The 20,425-nt window shown below is 39.4% G+C and overlaps 1 protein-coding gene across 2 annotated transcripts in view; it reads right to left on the reverse strand.

Moving 5' to 3' along the window:
* Nucleotides 1-20,425, reverse strand: part of PLXNB2 (plexin B2) — a 385,384-nt gene that overhangs the window by 332,133 nt on the left and 32,826 nt on the right. The gene's annotated exons all lie outside the window — the stretch shown is intronic.

The raw sequence follows: 20,425 nt of genomic DNA on the forward strand, positions 1-20,425 counted from the left end.
TATTTGCTTAAAAATGCTCTTTTAAGGGCAAAGCCCTTCCAATTTATTTGTTTGTTTGTTTATTCAGTTTTTATAGTATCCATCTAGCAAACTGCTACTCTGAGTAGTGTACAGAAAGTAAAGCAAAAAAAAAAGCATAAAAATCATAAAATGCATTCTAAAATACACAGAAAATAAAGAAATAAAAAAGGCAGGCAGCAAGAACCTGTCAGGGGCATTTTGGACTTCCTGCAGCTTTCATGTCAGTCTCAAGGGACGCCCCATGTGGAATGCATTACAGCAGCCAATTTTGAAGAGTACCAGTGCATGGACCAATATTGTTAGAAACCTAATGTTCAGATATGGCCACAAGTGGGCAATACACTTCAGTTGAAAAAATGCAGTACATGTCACAGTAGAGACCTGTTTTTCCATGATCAGTGCTGGATCTAAAATTATGCTGAAACTGCACACCTGATCCTTGGAGGATAAATCCATCAGGTTTGAGGGAAACACACCCCAGACAAGAAGATAGAACACACACACATTCCACAACATGATCTCCATCTTGTCTAGATCCAGTTTCAGCCTGTTTGTCCTAGTCCAGTCTAGCACTGCTTCCAGGCACCCCTCAAGATGCTGAACGGCATCCACTGCACAGGATTTAATAGAGAGACAGAGCTGTGTATTATCTGCATACTGATGATACAAAGCTCCAAATCTCCTGATGACTTTTCACAGCAGCCTTATATAGATGTTAAACAGCATTAGGGAGATGATCGATCCTTGTGGAACCCTACAACTGAGGACCCACGGTGACAAAACAGTCTCCCCTAGCTGCACTCTCTGGAATCGACCATAGAGGAATGACCAGAGCCAACTTCGTGCAAGGTCACCAATCTCTAGCCCTGATAGAAAGGCAGCTGAGAGCTGGAGGAGGACCAGAAGGGTCAGATTAACCCTGTTGGCCTCCCTTAAAAGGTCATCTTGCAGCGTGACCAGTGCCACCTCTGGGCCATGCTGGAGCCAGCTTGGAATGGATATAAGGAATCAGTATCCTCCAGGAACACCTGCAACTTCCAAGAAAGCTTACAAAAGGTCATTGGCTTCAATCAGATATGTAGGAGAGCTGTGTTTCTTATACATAACCAGGAACATTATGCTTTCAAACAAAGATAGTCTAAATGCAATTCTCAATTCAACTGGAGTAGATCCACTGCCTCTATCCCAGCCCCCAAGGATCCTTCTTTGATCCATCCATCTATTCTAATGTGGATTTGCTCCAAAATGTTCTCAGCACTAATGATTTTCCCGCTCTCACCCCCAGCCCCACCCACCTCAGCCTGAGTTCCACCCAGGTGGTTAGATAGCCTGATGTTGCATTTTGTAAAATTCAGCTCTAAGAGTGTGAAGACATTGAAAACTGAACAATACCCACTTTCAGATGCAATTCAGATGACCCAGGCTCTTTCCCTCGATGCCCTTCCTTACCTGTATTACAGCTAATAATCTGACAGATCTTGGTTCTCAAAATAAGCATACTTTAATGGCTGCAGCTTCCCAAGGAGGCCTCTGCAAATGGCAGTTAGTTGCATGCGGGGAGCCTCTGGATGCAGAGTGGAGGAGTACTTCAATGCTCCACCTCCAATGGACCCTGAAATGCCAAATATGAGATGGCACGGGTCATTGGAGGAGGGATAGAATTATGCAATTAAAGGGCATGAACCACTACTACCCCACACTGATTCAAATGCAAACAAGAGGAACTTAATAAGCCATAAGGCAACACATATTCTAGATACAAATACTAGGAAAAAGGTTTCAGACCTAGGTATTTATGCACAACAGCAGTACCAAAGGTTTTGCTTTCAAGACACGTATAGAAAACCTATTTGCCTGCTCCTTCCCTGTCCCTACTACTAAATAAACCTGATACACAGAAAATGTTTCATATCTAACAGTTTATACAATCAATCAAGTGATTGAGGAATATATATAACTTTCAGACATATTAAAAACACACTCCAGCATTTAATCATTTCCAGCAGCAATTCAAGAGACTGGAATCTTCCTCTTAAGAGTGTTTCAACAGGACCTTCAATTACTCATGAAATAGCTGAATGATGGAATGTTGCATATTTTGCAAGGAGAAAATGGTCTCAGAAGGACAGAAAAAGGCATTCAGTCCTAGCAGCTGTGCTCAGCAGTTTTCCCTGGGACATAAACTGCAGACACCCCCCTTTGACAGTAATCAGGTTGCTAAATCTTCCCCATTTTACAGATGAAGGACTGGAAGTTGAGGAACACAGCTGATCCATCCTACCCTCTCAAATGGGTACAGAACTCTGTCATCAATCATAGGTATCAGATCTGGATACAACACATGGAATGGTAAACTATCTTAAGCACTGGAGAGAGAAAAATCTAAATGTAATCCATAAATGCTCTCACTTTCAAAACAAGTCCATTTATGTAAAAGGTATCACACAGGCCTTTACTGTTTTGCAACCACCTAGCTAAGACCACCTCTTTCAAAATACGACAGTGAAAATACATTCTGATAAGTGTTAGAAGATTTTACATCATAGCATTGCTCTACCAAATGCAAAAGGTGAAACCCCCAAACACACTACTATTTCAATTTATGAAGTACTAGTGGCTTTTTTTTATCAGAGCAAAGGAGATGTTTCATTCTATGGTTTTGAGGCGTGCATCCATCACCATTTGTGCTCACAAGTACCTGTGAAGTAGGCCAAGAATGGCCCATGGCCAGGAAGTGAGTTTTGTAACAGAGATATATGTTAGGCTGAAGTTCAGTTAACAAATACTGCAGCCCAGAAGATGGCAGAGACCATATATATCATATATTAACACTTCTGCTTCAACAATAACTATTAAGATGCCTTGGTCTCTTTAAAGCAGAACAAGAACACTTATTTTTATCTGCCACAGACATGGGGTTGCACACAACTTGCTACCCAGTGACAATATCCAGCGGATTGAAATAGCCCTACAGCATCAATAGTATTAAATGAAAGGCTTCTTATACAAAAGCTTGAATTTTAACAATCAAATCAATTATTTGTAAGCAGCTCTGTTAAGGACAGGTAAGTTCTATAAGTCTTTTTATTTTTTAACAAATTGAATGATGTGCTGAGAAGTCACACAAATCCAAGTAATGAATGATTTCACACTGGATGTGCATTGCTGTTTTTTTTTTAATAAAACAAAATAAAGAAAAACTAAGATTGGGCTGCTACTAGTATTGAAGGTAAGTACTGTACCAACATAACTCTGAGAAAATATTCCACCTGAACACACCTGCCTTGGGTGTGTTGAGGAATTCCTCATACCATGTACATAGTGACTAATACCTCCACGCCTACTATACTTTAAAACCTAGTGACATCATGCCTGAATTAAAAAAAAAAAGAAAGCAATTTAAGCCTTAAGTAACCAGAGGGGTGGGGGTGGGGTTGGAATAGTCTTCCATGTAACAGCTGAATTAACCAAACAAGGCAAAATTAACCTTCTCTGCCACAAAGTTCTGCTTTTTTGCCTTCTGCAATTTCCACCAATATAGGTATTAAGAAACTGAGAAATTGTGGGGAATGTGGATTAGATGGGAATCTTTCTGGAAAATTTAGACTTTACTCAGTGCATGGGAATAGCTGGCTGAGAGAAAGGAGTGGGCAGCTTTTGTTCACAAAGGCATGGAAGTGCTACCTGTGATGTATCTTTTGGGCTAATGCTTTGAGGCCGAGTGCACCTGTTTCCTGTTACTGTGCTAACTGGGAAATGACTTCAACTGTGGTCAAGGAGGGGCAGAAATTGCTCTTGTCTTTGTAAACATTCGAGGGAACTTCAGGCCTGACTAGTGGACCATCTCAACAGGTCTAGAAGGTGATGAATAAGGTATAAAAATAAGTTCAGAACTTACTTTAGTTGACTTGGTTATCTCTGAGGAGATGCTATGCTCAGTTGCTGTCCTGTTATACTATGCTGTGGGGGTATACACACTGTGCATATTCTTAGACTATACTGAAGCCATGCTAGTGTGTAAGTACTACTTTAGTTAACTTTCTCAGATTCTTGTATGTTTGCTCTGTACTATTCCTGTCCTGGATTCTTATTGTTTAATCCAGAATAATTTTAACATATTTTTGAAACTCTTTAAAATATTTGTCTTTTCCATAGTCTTTAATAAAATAGAAAAATTTCTCCATTAGATTGTCTGAATTTTTAGCTAAAGAGTTTGTGGTACTTAAAACCAGGTCTTGCCTTCACTATCTACCAGTAGACTGTATATTTTGTGGGTGTGACAGAAGTTCTACCTTACAGGACCGGCATAAGATTCAAAGTGGATTTTTGTGGAACGTCCTGGAATCACTACTTAGTTGGACAGACTAGAGTGTGGGGAAGTTGCTGGAACAGGTAGATTACCTAACCATCACCATATTTAACTCTCCTGAGTTCATCCACTCCATGATTAGCAGGGAAATGTTGCTAAATGTTTAGGGTGAGACTTCCTGAACCTGGTGGGTCCATCCCTGGGGTACATGCGGCACGTTTAAATTTGGGATCTAACACGTTGCTTCACTCTTATAGCTGCCACCTAGCCACAGCAATGATCCTTTCAAAGAATTCTCCTTTTCATAAATGGAAGCCCATAAATTGTCTGACTAATTGCTATACTCAGGATGGGACATGGTTTTCAAGAAGGTGGTGATGCATGAGAGGGCATCTCTACCTATATCTTGCCACCTCCTAAAAATCATGGCAGGAGGGGCAAAGCATTTAATGTTAGAGAACAGGTTTTATGTACATGAGCGGGGCTTATTAAAAAAATCAAATAAAATAAAATCATCATCATCATCATCATCATCATCATCATCATCATGTGTTCTCAAGTGAATTCTGACTCATGGTGACCCTTTTCAAGGCTTTTCATGTAGAGAATACTCAGAGGTGGTTTACCATTTCCTTCTACTGGGGGCGCCCTGGGACTGTGAACTTTGCCCAAGGGCACATAGGCTGTCTCCACTTGCAGGAGGCACATTGCAGGCTACAACTACCAACCTGTATCTCGGTAAGCAAATTCCTAAACCAGTGAAATATCCAGTCAGGATTTTTTTAAAAAATGTATAGTCAATTTTAATGGGGAAGTGACTGTAATGAAGTGATTTGTTGAAAGTAATGTTTAAAAAGGGAAGGAATACTGCTCTGGTACCACCCATCTTCTCTTTATCCACACATCTATGCCATGTGGCTTGATGACTGAAAAGGATCCATATTCCTGCTAATGCAACTTGTGCCAAGTACTATTAAATGCTCATAGAATTTCAACTGGATTGGGATAACCTGTCAAATGATTCTAGATCATATCACATCAGTTAATATGCCACAGTCTACCCACAGAAATGTATTGGTACAAACTGGTCCTTCAGGCCCTATAATTGCATACACAGTCATTCACTTTGCCAGGGCAGGGGAACATCTAGCGTGCAGATGCACCACACTAGCACATCGAGAGCTAGGTGGATGCCTCCTGCCCAAACTACACTTCCTCTCAAAAAAATAATCCTCCTGCTGTAGCTCATCCCCAACTGGAGTTAACAGGTAGATTCCCTCCTGCCCTGCTCACTTTCCCCTAGCAGAAAGGTAAGACGAGGACAAGGGAGTCCCTTTATTTTACACCAGTGTTTGGAAGTCAAGCAGGGGTGTAGGTGCAGCTCCAAGCTGCGACTCAAATAATACTTGCCACCCAAGCTCAGAATATTTCATACAGAAAAACAAAAACCAGCAGTCTTCAGCTGCAGCTTACTCTATAGATATGCCTTCTGAACTGTCCCTCCTGCATCACAGCCATCCGTAAAATGTCAGAGACAAATGTGTCAATTTACTATTAAGATTACTGTACTTATCATCACATTCCTCTCAAACACTCGCAGTACAAAGCTATACAGGAAATGAGAAACTGGCCAGTCTATTTTATTTTATTTTGTTTATTTATTGCACTTCAATGCTGCGCTACTCCCAGCAAGAGGGGCTCAATTTCAACTTCAGGCAATGCTGTTTCATTGTTGCTTTGTTTTAGTGACAGGACAAAATCTGGGACATCTAGTCTAGTTCTTTTCATTCATTTGGAAACCAGTGTTAGGCTGGTACCTTTTACTTCTGTACTTCATTCTTGTTTGGAATGTAGTTGCTAGAAGCAGCCAGAATTCTAGCTATTTTCAGGAGGCAGCCATGCTTCTAGTTAATTATTTCGTGCCAATGTTTTTGACAAGGAAGAGAAGGAAAGTACTCAAGGGAGAGGAAGAGCTGAACAGTGCAGAGACAGTTTAAATGTCAAAGCCATCCTTCAAGTGGAATGTAGTTGCAGAATTTGGCTATTAATGGGGAGTTTGATCCACCCTATGTTTCGATATAATATAACCCCATTTCCTCTTGAAAATATGGTGCTGCAAACTTATTGTACTCCTGGTAACAAGGAGGAAGTATTTTTAGAATGTAAAAAAAGAAGAAAGAAATCCTTTTGACCTGTTGACCCTTGCTAAGCACAACTTCAGCAACATGGCTAAGATTTCCTATAAATCTTCTAGCAATCTGTACACAAAGGAAAAATAAGTCTAAACACCATGGGAAGTTTTTTTTTTAATAAGCCATGCTATTTAACCTTGCAATTTACAGCAATAATTTCAGTGCCATCAACATAAAATGTTTACGGATCCAATTACAGTGCCATATTTCGAATAATCTTCAAGACTGCAAGTCTATGTGATCACCCCCACGAGACTGCTCGTTCTTCTATCTGCAAGAACATTAGCTTAAGGAACAGAATTGTTCTCCGCAACACACCAACAAATAGCTGGCTTTTGTTTTCTAAAGGAAATGTGCAAGTTCATCTCGGTTAAGAACCTGTGAGGTCGAGAGTTTTCCATCATTTACATTATACTCATTTTACTAAAAGGATGGTTTGTCAGTAGCTGAAAGTTACTGACATAAGTGAAACTTTCACCCCAACCCCAACCCTATGCAGACAAGCACACGTTTTCTTTATTAGGCAATGTCTTTGTCTCTCTGCTGGAGAAAACCAAATTCTATATGGAGAAAAAATGCTTGTAATTTCCTTTTCAGATTAATGGATACAAGATGAGAGAAAACAGACATGCTTTGATTATGCCATCAATGAAAGTGTTACCTGTCTGTCACACCAAACAATCTTCTGTATAAATACAGGAAGATTACTTTGAAATATACAACATTTGATAGAGTGGCAGAAATGACTTCTATCAAGCTCACTATACAGCAAAGCAGTTTACACACTGCCTATTCTCCCCACCCTTCCATTCTCACCTTCCTCCCTTGCTTTCTTAAAGCACTCCACTATTCAAAAACACTTGAAAAGTAATCTGAGACTAGAAAAGGTTCCCGCCCCCATTATGACCCAAACAGGAATTTTCATCTATATTGCATTCCAGTTCTCTGAAAATAGCTTTCAGTACTCAAACTGGGAAATAGGCATCAGGCTACTGAGAGCAAGGTCTACTCAACACATGAGTAAAGAGATTCCGCAAATGTTTACATATTTTGACTAGAACCTAGGGTTTTCAACACAAAAGAACACACCACACATTTGAGTGAACAAGAAGCTCAAATATCCATTTGGACACATGGGTAGCATGTGTGTATCCACAGAAATGGGGTACCTCTGTTGTAGTTTCTTCTATCCAGCGTTTTCTAACTCTATTCTTCTTTGCTTTACAAATTGGGGGGTGGGTGGATGGGTTAGTAATAATCCTAGGGTTTTTTCCCATTTTAAACTCAAAGCTATGAAATGCAGAAGTTATTTAACACAATCAATTTAAAGGTCTATAAAATAGCCACTGACTTCATGGACTGCCTTCGCTCTGAAGCCAAGGACATCTTGGCAGTCTCTCTGTGGCTCATCTACAAACAGTATAGATCTTCCTGTCTATACTAGGCTACGCTGAACAGGGCTTGGAGAGGGTAGGATACGAAAGATTAATGTCCTTTCATAGACAGTAGGCTCTTTCTGCTTCATCCCAGCCAGCCAAGATGCAATACCTTCAGAGAATTCCCCAGCAAGGCAGCAATGTCAGTTTTATGTATAATCATCTTTCTAAAGGCTGCTGTGAAATGCTTTTAATGATCTGCTATAAACCTTGAACCAATAGGGGGAAAGCAACATTAATAGAACAAAGCTGTAGCACTAAATATAGCAGCATATTGTTTGGAAAATAACTACTGTACTTTCATTATAAGTTTGTCATGCAGGAATTACCATTTTAGAGTTGACCACTGGTCTTTTCTACTCTAGTCTTTTGGTCACAGGTAAATAGCCTTCGTGGTTTATGTCATATCTAGATTCTATACTTTCATCTGTATTCTACTTCCAAGACAGAAGCCAACGACTATGCACAATTTAAAAGAACTGTACAGGGTTTTCACATACTTTGCTCAAAATTTAAACAAACTGCATGATTTGCATACGTGCCAAAGGCCAGAAGTGTAACCATAGTACTGAAAAAATAAACACATTCCAGGGAGGCCAGAAGTTCCCAGGTAAGAGGTCATAATTCACAGTCCATCCAACTACAGTCAAAATCAATGAACATGCAAGTATTAAGCACAGGGTTGTATTAATCTGCAAATGTTTTCAGCCTCAATGAAAAATAGGGTACCCTGACAAATCAAGGCAGCACAAGAAGAAAATGGTCAACAACTTGGAGACTTGTTGCTGCATGAGAGTGAAAAGAACAATATTTTGTTCAGCAGCAGTATTAACAACAGTAGCAAAAAAAAAACTTTGTTCTTTGTGGGGGAAAAACCTTGTATTACTCATAAGGAAGCCCCACTCCTAGGCCATGTGGTGGTGGTGGGGGAAACAAAAGAAATCCCAACAAAAACAAACTCCTCAGCAAAATGCCCATGCAGGCAAACCTGGTCTTCAGCCTCCTTAAATGAGGATGTGCCAGGACCTGGGCCCTTTCCCCTTTTCCCAATGGCCTGCCTTTTCCCTCCCTGGGGGTCCCCGCCGCCGCGATCGGCAGCTTTGGAGGTCCATCGGAAGAAGCCGTTTGAGACCTCCGAAGCCAAAAAGGCAGGGAGAAAGGGCTGGAAACTGGAATTTCCAGCCCTTTCCCCCTGCTTTTTTGGATTTTGAAATGCTGGAATGGATTAATTCCGTTCCCATGCATTTCAATGAGAAATCGTACTTCGACTTACAAACTTTTCGACATAAGAACATTGTTCCAATATGAAGTTCGTAAGTTGAGGTACCACTGTACAAGACATTCTCTTGCCATCTTACTGTATCCTGTGATAAGTCACCATTTCAAATGCTTCTGAGTTTTTAAATACTGTAGTTGTCTATTCACAACTCTATGGCATAAAACAGAACCAAGGATAGTATTGTGTAATACACATTCTCAAAGATAAAATCAAAGCTTTCCAGCAGACTATTTCTTTAATTTTAAGGAAGGTGCTCCAGGCCATCTCTATTCTGTCTTTATTTCCATTAGTTTGGTTCAGTGGTGGGATTCAACAGGTTCGCACCAGTTCTACAGAACCGGTAGCTAATGTATTATTGGTTCTGCAGAACCGTTTGTTGGCCTGCTGAATCCCACCACTGATCCTGGCCAGTGGTGGGATTCAGCAGGTTCGCACCAGTTCTACAGAACCGGTAGCTAATGTATTATTGGTTCTGCAGAACCGTTTGTTGGCCTGCTGAATCCCACCACTGGTTTGGTTCTACTGTTCATTCAACGAAATGCCAAGTTACTTACGGTTATCAGCATGCTCCACACTTTCATTTTAGATCTTTGACTGCATTTCTTGAGCTTTCTAGTCTTTATGAACTATGATGAACTTAGTATTCTGAACATTCGTTTTAAAACTGGGCATTACTTTCTTCATTACATTTACAGAGTAATCTTTATGGACCTTCTAAATGTCAGCCAGTAATACTATATCATGTGCATATTTTTAATATCTCAACAGACAATGATACCATCATGTGAATCTGACAGTGCTTCTCTTAAGTATGTTCTCAGTGTTATAATAAAATTAAGTCATAATGATCTGAAGCTAGTATTCTTGATAGCAGAAGAATCACAATCTACATAGAACATTTTTTTTGTAAAAGAGTCTTCATTTTACTTCTAGTTCTAGGCCACAGAGTGCATTACAATCCAGCTGACCACTTTCCTAATCTGCTTTTCTCACTCCTTCTGTGGTACAAGAATAGTCTATTAAAACATGGGATGCTTTTAAAAACAAAAACAACCCTCATCACACTGTAAAATAGCAAATAAGCATCATCCATCTGATTTAAAAACTTCAGTTCCTTGTGATAGCAGTAAAGTTTAATCATTTCATTATATTAAACCCTCAGCTCCCAATGAAAAAGGGTAGGCTGAAGCAAACTATCATAATGAAGCTCACATTAAAAATCTAAATTAAACAAAACCTTAATTAGAACATAAGGAAGTTAAAAATGGAACAATAAAACCCAAGGGAAATCCAATTACTAACCCAAACTAGAGAAAACATATTGAGTGATCTGCTAAATGGTAAGTAAACACTTATATAAATGCCACTGATTCAATGGGTCTGCTCTAGTTGGGGGTACCACATGAATTCTGGCCAATGTCAGCACCAATTGGTCAGATTCCCTTCAGTCACTACTAGCTTAAATGCCAATGGCCTGCCTGAACAAAAATGTGTGCTTGTTGGCAGGAAATCAACAGACTGTGTTTTATTCAATGATTTGACAGCAGTTGAAGGAAAAATATCTATGCTTTATTTATCTTGCAGTGCAATGAATTCTGCCTAGTTAGGCATTCCCTGCTGTGCCTGGAAACCACAGTGAACAAACTAGCACTAAAGAGTAAATTCTATGATTCTATAAACTCTCATGAACAATTTCACCTGTGCCAACCATGGTGTATTCTGTGTATCTCATGAGTTTTAAACACACCCAGACAGAACCAGAACATTTAAAGCTTCAAAAGGGAAATGTTTCCACATGCAATTGCCTTAGGATTATTAAAAGTGAGCCATTGATCATATTAAAGGATAGATTCTTAAGAGAACTGACAGCACTTACAGGCTGATGAGCAGAACATGGGCTTTAGATTACAGCTGATGAAGGTACAAGGAAGAACAGAGACAGTATTGATCTTTACGGAAACATCAAATTAATGGCTGGAAGGCCAGCATTCTCTAAGTTAAAAAAGGCACATTAGAGAACACACACATATACATCCTACCACACCTATTAGTAACACGATATGCTTTTTGTAACAAATAGTAATTTCATCCCTTTTCATATTTTTCAACTGAAGTTCTTATCTGCTTTCTTGCCACTGTGTGAAGAGTCTAGAAGCATCACAGCAGTCACAAAGGAGACATTTCTTGCATGAAAATTCTTGCAGAAAATTGCAGAGCAATTCATAGACTTGACAGCTGACAAAAGATTTGAAGATATAGAGAGGTTTTGACAGCAGAGTTAAATTCTTCTTGCTGGGTGGGTAGTTGACAACTATGCCACAAATAAATTAGCAGTTAAGGAAATCATTTGTTTATATATTCTGCCTGATGAGAATAAACTTGTTCCAGTGATTTAATCATTCAAGTCATTAAAAACTATTGAAAGTCATTGTCATGCTAGCACTGAAAAATAAAGAGGACATGGAAGAGGTCCAGTCATTTCTGAAGGTAGGTTAATATCTACCTTCCTTCTTGTGTGGAACCAAAAGCTCTTTAATCATTGACATTTGATGGATTTCACAAAAAAGAAATAGCATAGTCATCCTATAGTTCCACTTATTGTGCCATATAATCCAGTGGTTGGATAACTGTGGACCAATGTCATCTTGACAACAAAGATAAAACAATCTATGGATTGCAGGAGAAACCAATGGCTTCCACATACAAAGTACCTTGATCTAGAGGTGGCAATTTCTGAATTACAACTTCCCAAGCATTCTGGCCAGTGTGACCTCTGACTATGATGCCTGGGGTAATCAGCAAGTCATAGTCCAAAAAAGTAATTCTTCCCACCTCTGACTTCAATCAGAAATATATTATATATAATGGTGGAATAATCACAGCAGTTTTTAAAAACAACAAAAAAGTAATTTTCAAAAAAACAAAACAGGGATATAAAATATTATAATGAAACACTATAATATTAAAACTAATTCCCTTTTTAAAATGTACTATGCATAAGCTCTAGTCAGCAAGAAGCACGCAACATACTCTTAAAATGATTTTAATTCTTAAATTTGAAAAATAAAGTAATGGCAGAAATTTGGAACTAAATCACATCTAGAGCCACTGAATCAGTGCAGATCTGGTGAGTCAGTTCCTGTTACCCAGGCCTCCTATAACAAAAAACTGGATTTCAGCCACTATGTGTACTAATTTTAAATAATCATAATCATAATAATCATAAACACACACATTAAACCCTGAAGTCTTAATTAGCATGCAGTCAGCATTCAGGTTTCTAATAATTACAATTTGTTGCCTCATCTCTAAAAAAAATATTCTTCTCTGAAAGATGCATCTCCATCAGCATAGAGGATTACAGAATTGAAATTTCTGGGGGTGGGGGAGAGAAAAGCCTGCTAAAAAGGGAAAACTTAACAGGCATGGATGATATTCAGTGCAGTATTATTGAACATAACAGCAAAAACAGAATTACCGTATTTTTCGCTCCATAAGACGCACCTTTCCATAAGACGCACCAATTTTTTAGGAGAAGAAAACAGGAAAATATAATCTGTTTTCTTCGCTCCATAAGACGCACAGACTTTCCATCCCCCTGTTTTGTGGGGAAAAAGTGCGTCTTATGGTGCGAAAAATACGGTATATGTCTTAGATCAAATATACTTCTAGACCATTTACAAATACTTCACAGCACACTGGGTGTATTTATCACCATTTAAGTTTAGAAGTCATGAAAGAACACTAAGTACCTTTATTACGCTAGGACCCACTGAACTACGCTCCTCTTCCAATACTTTGTGTGCATTATCCATGCCCAGAAAAGGAGCTAGTTGCTCCGTGGGCAGTCAAGAATCCCTGTGTGCTCTCTCCACTTTAGAAACTGTTCAAGGAAATTCATGAGAGGGCTCATTGCTCTCATCTCTTGTCTCTAAGCTTCCTCTCTGCCTAACGCAGGAAATTAGGCCCACTGTTCTCGTTCACTGAACTTAGTACTAATATGAATACTGTAAGACAGAAATACACTTTTATATGAATGGCTTACAGGTTGACAATGCAACTCTTAATAAAACCAAGACACCTTAAATTAATAAAAACAAAAGACCGAGCAGAGTACAGGTTCTGGAAGATTTGGGCCATAATTCTTTACCCAACAGCCTTGTCCATGTCTCTCACTTTAAATTATTCAACACTGCACACCACTTTTACTCAACTTCATATTTTGAGGAAGTGTAGAATTTAAAAATATATATACACTGATAGTCAAAAAAAAGCCATTATCTGTGAATGTTGCATGCACAGCAAAAAACGAGAGAATGAAAAGGACAATGAAAACAGCTGCCTGGAAGCAAGACTTCCTTATTTGAAACACCAGTGGAACAGCTGGAATTTGGGGAGGACTCTAGCTAAAGTGCCCATACATTGCTAGATTATTACTCAGCTGCCACTTGGCCAAATTAAAACATTTCGTCCTGTAGTGAAGGTTGAAGCACTTTCTTTCTCTTTTCTTCTTGAAGGAGTTCATTTTATTATCTTAAGCACAGCATGTTATAACTGGGGACGAATCCACATTCCCCACCCCTGCAGAAAAACCCTTTTTAAAAAAACATACAAAATACAGAGTAATATGCAAAAGTAGACCTTTCCTCAGAGGGAGTACAGTCTAAGTTTGAATAATACACCCACGGAACACATGAGGAGTTTTTTTTTGTATTTTTTTAAAGACTGGTTTACCATTGCCTGGAGCCAACATCATTTCTGTGGTTACTGTCACATCACTCCTAACAACCGATGGTATCTTGGCACTGCCATTTCTAGTACAGAGGTGTTATCAGGCAAGGATTCTCAATTTTGAGGAAAGTCTTCCTCTAGAAGGGGAAGGAGTTGCCAGAAGGCCAAATTTTTCTTCCCATGTCATTCATTTTATGCGCATTCAGCTTAATTTGGAAGTACTGTACATGACACTATATTCCAACTCCTTAACACTCATAGATTTTCAGTGCAAAGAATGGTTTCATTTGAGCAGTTTCCTCAAAATCATTGCATGCTATGGATGCAATGAAAAAAGGAGATTTTTGAGCGTCTCAGGTAAATGTAACCATGGTTAATGACAACAGCTACCTATTTTACCAGCAAAATGCTTGTCTGGAAAAATCCCCAAGATCAACAGGGTAAAAGCAACTTTCGAAAGCAGCAAAATGAATGTCATTACACCAACCACATATCTAAAAGGTAATGTCTGAAGCTGAAAGGAAGTGGCCCATGTCTTTACATCCCCATACCTTTTGCATGAAGGAAAACCAATGCTGTAAGAACATATGGTCCCTCTTCCCATTCCTTGATTTTAGCCTACCAAAGGATCCCTTCGTGTCTGATAAACACATTTTCTTAGACATTAGGTTCCTCAGAGATCAATGCAATGGACTTCCAAGTATATGTGTGAAGGACTGGGGTGACTTACAAACTGCAGACATTTGATTAAAAGCTCATCCCATGCTATAATATTTTTTTAAAATAGCACTCCAATCAAAGATATGAGGAAGAATGGAGAGCTTAATGTAACAGAACAAATTGGCTGAACCAGTAATGACAACTGCAAGGTTTATTTGAGCAACATACATTTAAAACAAATACAAGGCCTAATACAGGATTAATTATCATGTTGGACACTAGTTCTATTGTAACAAATATCACTAGGAGCATTTAGTAGTACAAAGCATGCTAATCTCTATGAGATTTCAAACAATCCAGTAAATACTAGATGCTATCAGACTCGAACTGATGATGATGATGATGATGATGATGATGATGATGATGATGATGATGATGATGATGATGATGCCTTCAAGTCAATTCTAATTTATGGCAAAACTTTTCAGAGTTTCCCAGCTAGAGAATATTTGAAAGTGGTTAACCATTCCCTTCTTCTGGGGGCATGCATCCTGGGGTTGTGCAGCTTGCTCAAGGCCACACAAGCTGGTTCTACTCATAGAAAACTTATCAGTAAGCTCCATGGAATTTAGCAGAATTTACTCACATGTAAGGGGGCACAAGGGGAGTCAACTTAATTTTGTCATGTGTCTTTAAGCAAGAACACACAAATCAAAGTTGTTGATTTTTTTAAAATATACACTTTTATACTATAAATTATTGCAAGCAATCTCTGCCGTGACACCCAACTTTGTTTGGATAAACAGAAGTTTATTTATTGCAATTTACCACTGTTCTTGCTTATTTCGTTGTAATTTGAACAGAAGAATAGAAAATGGCCCTAGAATGAAAAGATAAACATTGGCAACTTTGTTAAAACTAGAAACTAAAACTGAGGAATGAATTGAACTAGAAACCACATCTGGAAAACAGGGCTGTTTAAAAGAAAGGGAATTAAGTTTTTTGGGGGGGAAAGTTTCATTAAGAATCCTTACAGGTATTCTATTATGTATAGACCTTCCATTCTCCTAAAATACAGAAGCCCACATATTTGATTTAAATTGTTCACTAATGCAACAGAACTAGTGCTGCTGGTAGACATTTGATTTATTTTAGCTGTTGTTGCTTTTACATGTTAACTTATCACTCATCCTAGGAGCTGAAGGAACTAAACATGCGTGACTTCATTTTGCCAGCAACACTGAATTACAAAAGGAGGATTGGTTCAGATTCAGTCACTGAGCTTTATCACTGGTGGGAATCTGAGCTCAATATTCCCCGCTCCATGCCCAACATGTTGTCTGCCAGAATATACTGACTGCTTTTTGTCCTCTTCATCAGCCTTTCACAATTCATTGTCCTCCAGATGTTTGTGGCTACTTCCATAAAGATGCCCAATTATCACACATCATGGGAGTTGGAGTCCAACATATTTGGAGGGCATCAGGTTGGGTACAACATGTTACCTACTTTCAAATAAAAGGCAGTTCTATTGTTTTAAAAATGAAGGGCCATTCATTAAACAGTTCTATAGAAGTAAGACTGTCCACTGAAATGCAGTCCTAGCTCATGATAATTAGATCTTCTAAGATGTAGAATGCAATCATGAATCCACTTACAACCCATTCAAGCCTAAAAGGACCATCATTATCTCTAGTGAAGCACTCTTGTACTTTCCAGTCACACCATTTCAAGCTGCAATTTTCACATCATTCCAAGAAACTCTAAAGTGAAGGAGAAATGCTTCTACTACTTCCAAATACAAAACTGGAGCACAGAATAGACTGTTTCATGGGTGAGAGGAGAAAACAACAGCTTTATTCCACTCTGGGCCTACAAAGGACAACAGATTTGTCTACATTATAAATATTCTCTAAAAATTAATTGTGAAGGTTCTGCACACATGTCAGAACATGGAAAAACTGTAGCTGGCTGGATAGCTTAGGGAGTTAGGTATCTGGCTGCAGAGCTGGAGCATGAGGATTCATTTCCTCATTGTGCATCTCAGAAGAGCCAGCCTGTGTGGCCTTGGGCAAGCTGTACAAGGTACACCCAGAAGAAGAGACTGGTAAACCAGTTCTAAGTACTCTCTCCCTAGAAAACCCTGGAAAGGGCTGCCAGACAACATAATTGACTTGACAGCTCATAATGACTATTAGGACACACGTAGAACCTCCTTGGTTATAGCAAGGCCTCTTTTTCATGAGAGGAAACTGGTGATGGACAGGATAGGACTAGATGCATGATCCTCATGATGTGTGTATGCAAAGGATAAGCAAGTTTTATCTGTATTAGAGCAAATAAATATGCTTTAAAAGCACAGTTGGTGTAGGAGGAGAAAAATACTAAGGCAGAAGTGTGCAGGAACCACATTGATTTTGCCCTCGAGTGACTCAATATTACTCATGAGCAGCTTTTTACTTTTCAAACTTTTGTTTATTTACCTGTACAAAAAAAGAGAGACAATACTTTGAAGTCTCTGGGCCACTCCATTTGAATCCGCTAGAAAATGTAATAGGCACATTGCTTTGAGGTTTCAAAAGGCAGCAAGCACTGTAAAAATGAAGCCATTTATATAAAATCAAAAGTGCTGGATTAAATACTAACTCCCTTTGATGTTAAAAAGTTAGTCTTCCTTAAATATTTTGAAGTAATTAATCTTTCTGTCACATAGCTTTTATGTTTGCTGCACCAACCATTCTGAATGTCTTGTCATTCAGACAGATGGGTTCCTCCACCAACATCTTTCATAAATTCACCCACAATTTATAACTCCAAAATAGAATTAGTGACACCATGATACATTTTGATGAATGAGATGCCTTTGTACCCCGCATGCTGCATTTCTCACAGGACAGAATAGCACATGCCTAACTTAGTGTAACAAATGGCATGGGTATATATATATATATTGCCACCCACACACTGCCAAATCCATCTGATGAAAAGGTTTGGAAATTAGTATAACCCTAATGTCTCAGTAACTATATCTGGGACAGAGGAGAGAAACACACTTATTCAGAAACTATCTTTTGCTGTCTTTTATAGCTAGATAATCCAGCTAGGTGATATGAAATAAATTGAACGGCAAAAATAAACCAAGACATTTTCTTCTGCTGCTTTAAGATCCAGCCTCAATTCAGGGCAAAGTATCAGAGCTTTAGAGTGCAATCCAGGCCATCGGTGGCCTGCAAGTCACAAATGGTTACATATCACCTACAGCATCAGAGGCAGTTTGCCTTTCACTAACAGATGCTAGACAATGTACACTTCCTTCTCATGCCCAGCTAGGGGGGCTTTCCAGGGCAATTAGTTCACCAGTACAGGAAACAGGATGAAAATGACAACTAGTGGTGTTCTGTCATTTTCTCTTCTGGGTCTCTCTGGCAAAAGGTTACTTGTGGGTATCCCACTTACTTTGTTAATTTGTTCCTTAATTATATTGTGTTGACATTGTAATCTGAGGAATGCATTTTGAAGATCCTTCAGCTTGGAGTCTCTATCTTGTGAGTCCAAGTGGATGGGATAGCATCTGAGGGCTTGGCTGTAAACAATGGATTTTGTTGTACGTTCAGGATGGAAGCTGAAGGCATGCAAGTGGGTATATCAATTGGTGTTGTTTGTTTGCCCGTCTGTCTGTTTTTTGGTATAGCATGTTACTAAGATGTCTGTGTTGTAGTTTTACAGTGGTGTCCAGAAAATGCACCATTTGTGTAGATTGTTTCAGGATGAGGTTGATGTTTGTGTGGAGGTTATTGAAATCTCAGTGGAATTTCTCTAGGGGTTCCTTTTCATGCGTTTAGATCAGAAAAATGTCATCGGTGTACCTCAAATAGAGGAGTGGTTTTTGAGTGCAACAGTTAAGAAAGCTTTGTTCTAGGTCAGCCATGAATATATTTGCATACTGTGGGGCCATGCAGGTTGGGAAAGTGTATCTTTTCAAACAGTGTTTCCCAGTCTTGGGTAACCCAAGTGTTCTTGGACTGCAACTCCCAGAAACCTCGGCCGGCACAGCTGGTGATGAAGGTCTGGGTTTGAGAACACTTAGGCTACCCAAGGTTGGGACCCACTGTTTTAGAAGAAAGGTCCTATGTTCTCTTAAAGGTCAAAAATACACAGAAACCAACCTCACCCATTATATCGTATTACACAACAATAACAAAAATAAAACTACAAACACATGTCAGACAAGACAACTGTTGCCTTCCACACCCCAGCATTTGAAGAGAAGCCAAACTCTCTACTGTTTTATGCATCAACCTGTCTATTCTGCTCCATGAATAAAGGTTCACCCAGCATAGAGATCTCTCTTGTGTTTATGTATAAGCACCCTAACTAGAGTCTTTAAGATATACCATAAAATTGAGTCAGAAACAGCTGGCAGCCAACTATTTCTGGCATTCCTATGAATAAAAACAGCTTAGCTGTAATCCCCCCGTGGAATGTATCCCTGAAGAAAAGGGGAGGGGGATAACCAGGAAGGAATACACTTAGTCTAAAGATACTTAGTAAGTAATATATCTGTTGTCTAGAATATGTATTAGAGTGTCACATTCTGTTCAAACTGAACAAATGCCTGTGCAAAACTGCAACCTTGGAATTTAACATGTAAGAGAATATAGCACCATGCTGTACCAAAAACCCACCAATCGATATACCTAATTGCATGCCTCCAGCTTCCATCCTGAACACGCAACAAAATCCATTGCTTACAGTCCTACGTCTCTTAAGTAACCAACTCCACTTTGTCTACATCTTATTAAGCATAAAATCAGTAGTTAGACTTTTACTACATAATTACCAAAACTGGATATCTACTTATGGAAAATTAAGGCAAATGGGGGCCTCTCAGGTTAATTCCCATTCAAAGAAAATGAATACTGTATATATGAATGCACTCCCATTATGAATGTCCTGGGACATTCCAGGCAGGAAATTTTATTTATTTATTTATTTATTTATTTATTTATTTGTTTGTTTGTTTGTTTGTTTGTTTGTTTGTTTGTTTGATTCTATCCCATCCCTCTAGACAGAGTCTACTCGGGGCGGCTTACAAGCAATTATAAAACATCATTTAAAATAGTCATCAAAGCAATTACATTATTAAATCAACAAATTTAAAAGTTCAGGATGGGGAAAAAGGAAAACTAAAGAGAAAAAAATGAAGTGTTGGCTGGAAGGAAGGCCTGCCTAAAGAACCAAGTCTTTAACTGACTCTTAAAAACACCCAGCGAGGGTGCCAGGGTGATTTCCCATGGCAAGGTGTTCCATAATCGAGGGGCCACTGCCAAGAAGGCCCAGTTTCTTGTTCTCTCTTTCCAGGCCTCTCTCAGCATTAGGCCCCTCAGCCATCTTTCCTGGCTAAAACCTCTCTTCCTATGGCCTTGCTGATCAGTTGATCGGTGGACCAATAGGCAGCCAGTCACCCCCACAGCCTAACCCCCACCCCCTTCCCCTCCCTACTTTAGCTGCTGCCACCATCCACCACTGCCTGACACCACCATCACCCATTGCTGCCCACTGCCACTGCCATCTTTACAAAGGGCAGCCTGGATTGCCTTAGCCTGCCTTAAGGAAATCCAAGCTGCCCTTTGTAAAGGTGGCGGCTGCAATTTCCGTGCTGTAAAAGAAGCCACAGCCGCCATCTTTGCAAAGGGCAGCCAGTGTCCCTTATGGCAGGCCGTGCCTGCAGAGGCCACCGCTGTGGGCAGCAGTGAATGGAGACTGTGGAGGCCGCTGTGGATAGTGGTGGTGGTGA

Source organism: Pogona vitticeps, chromosome 5, assembly GCF_051106095.1.
Source record: "Pogona vitticeps strain Pit_001003342236 chromosome 5, PviZW2.1, whole genome shotgun sequence".
NCBI lineage: Eukaryota > Metazoa > Chordata > Lepidosauria > Squamata > Agamidae > Pogona > Pogona vitticeps.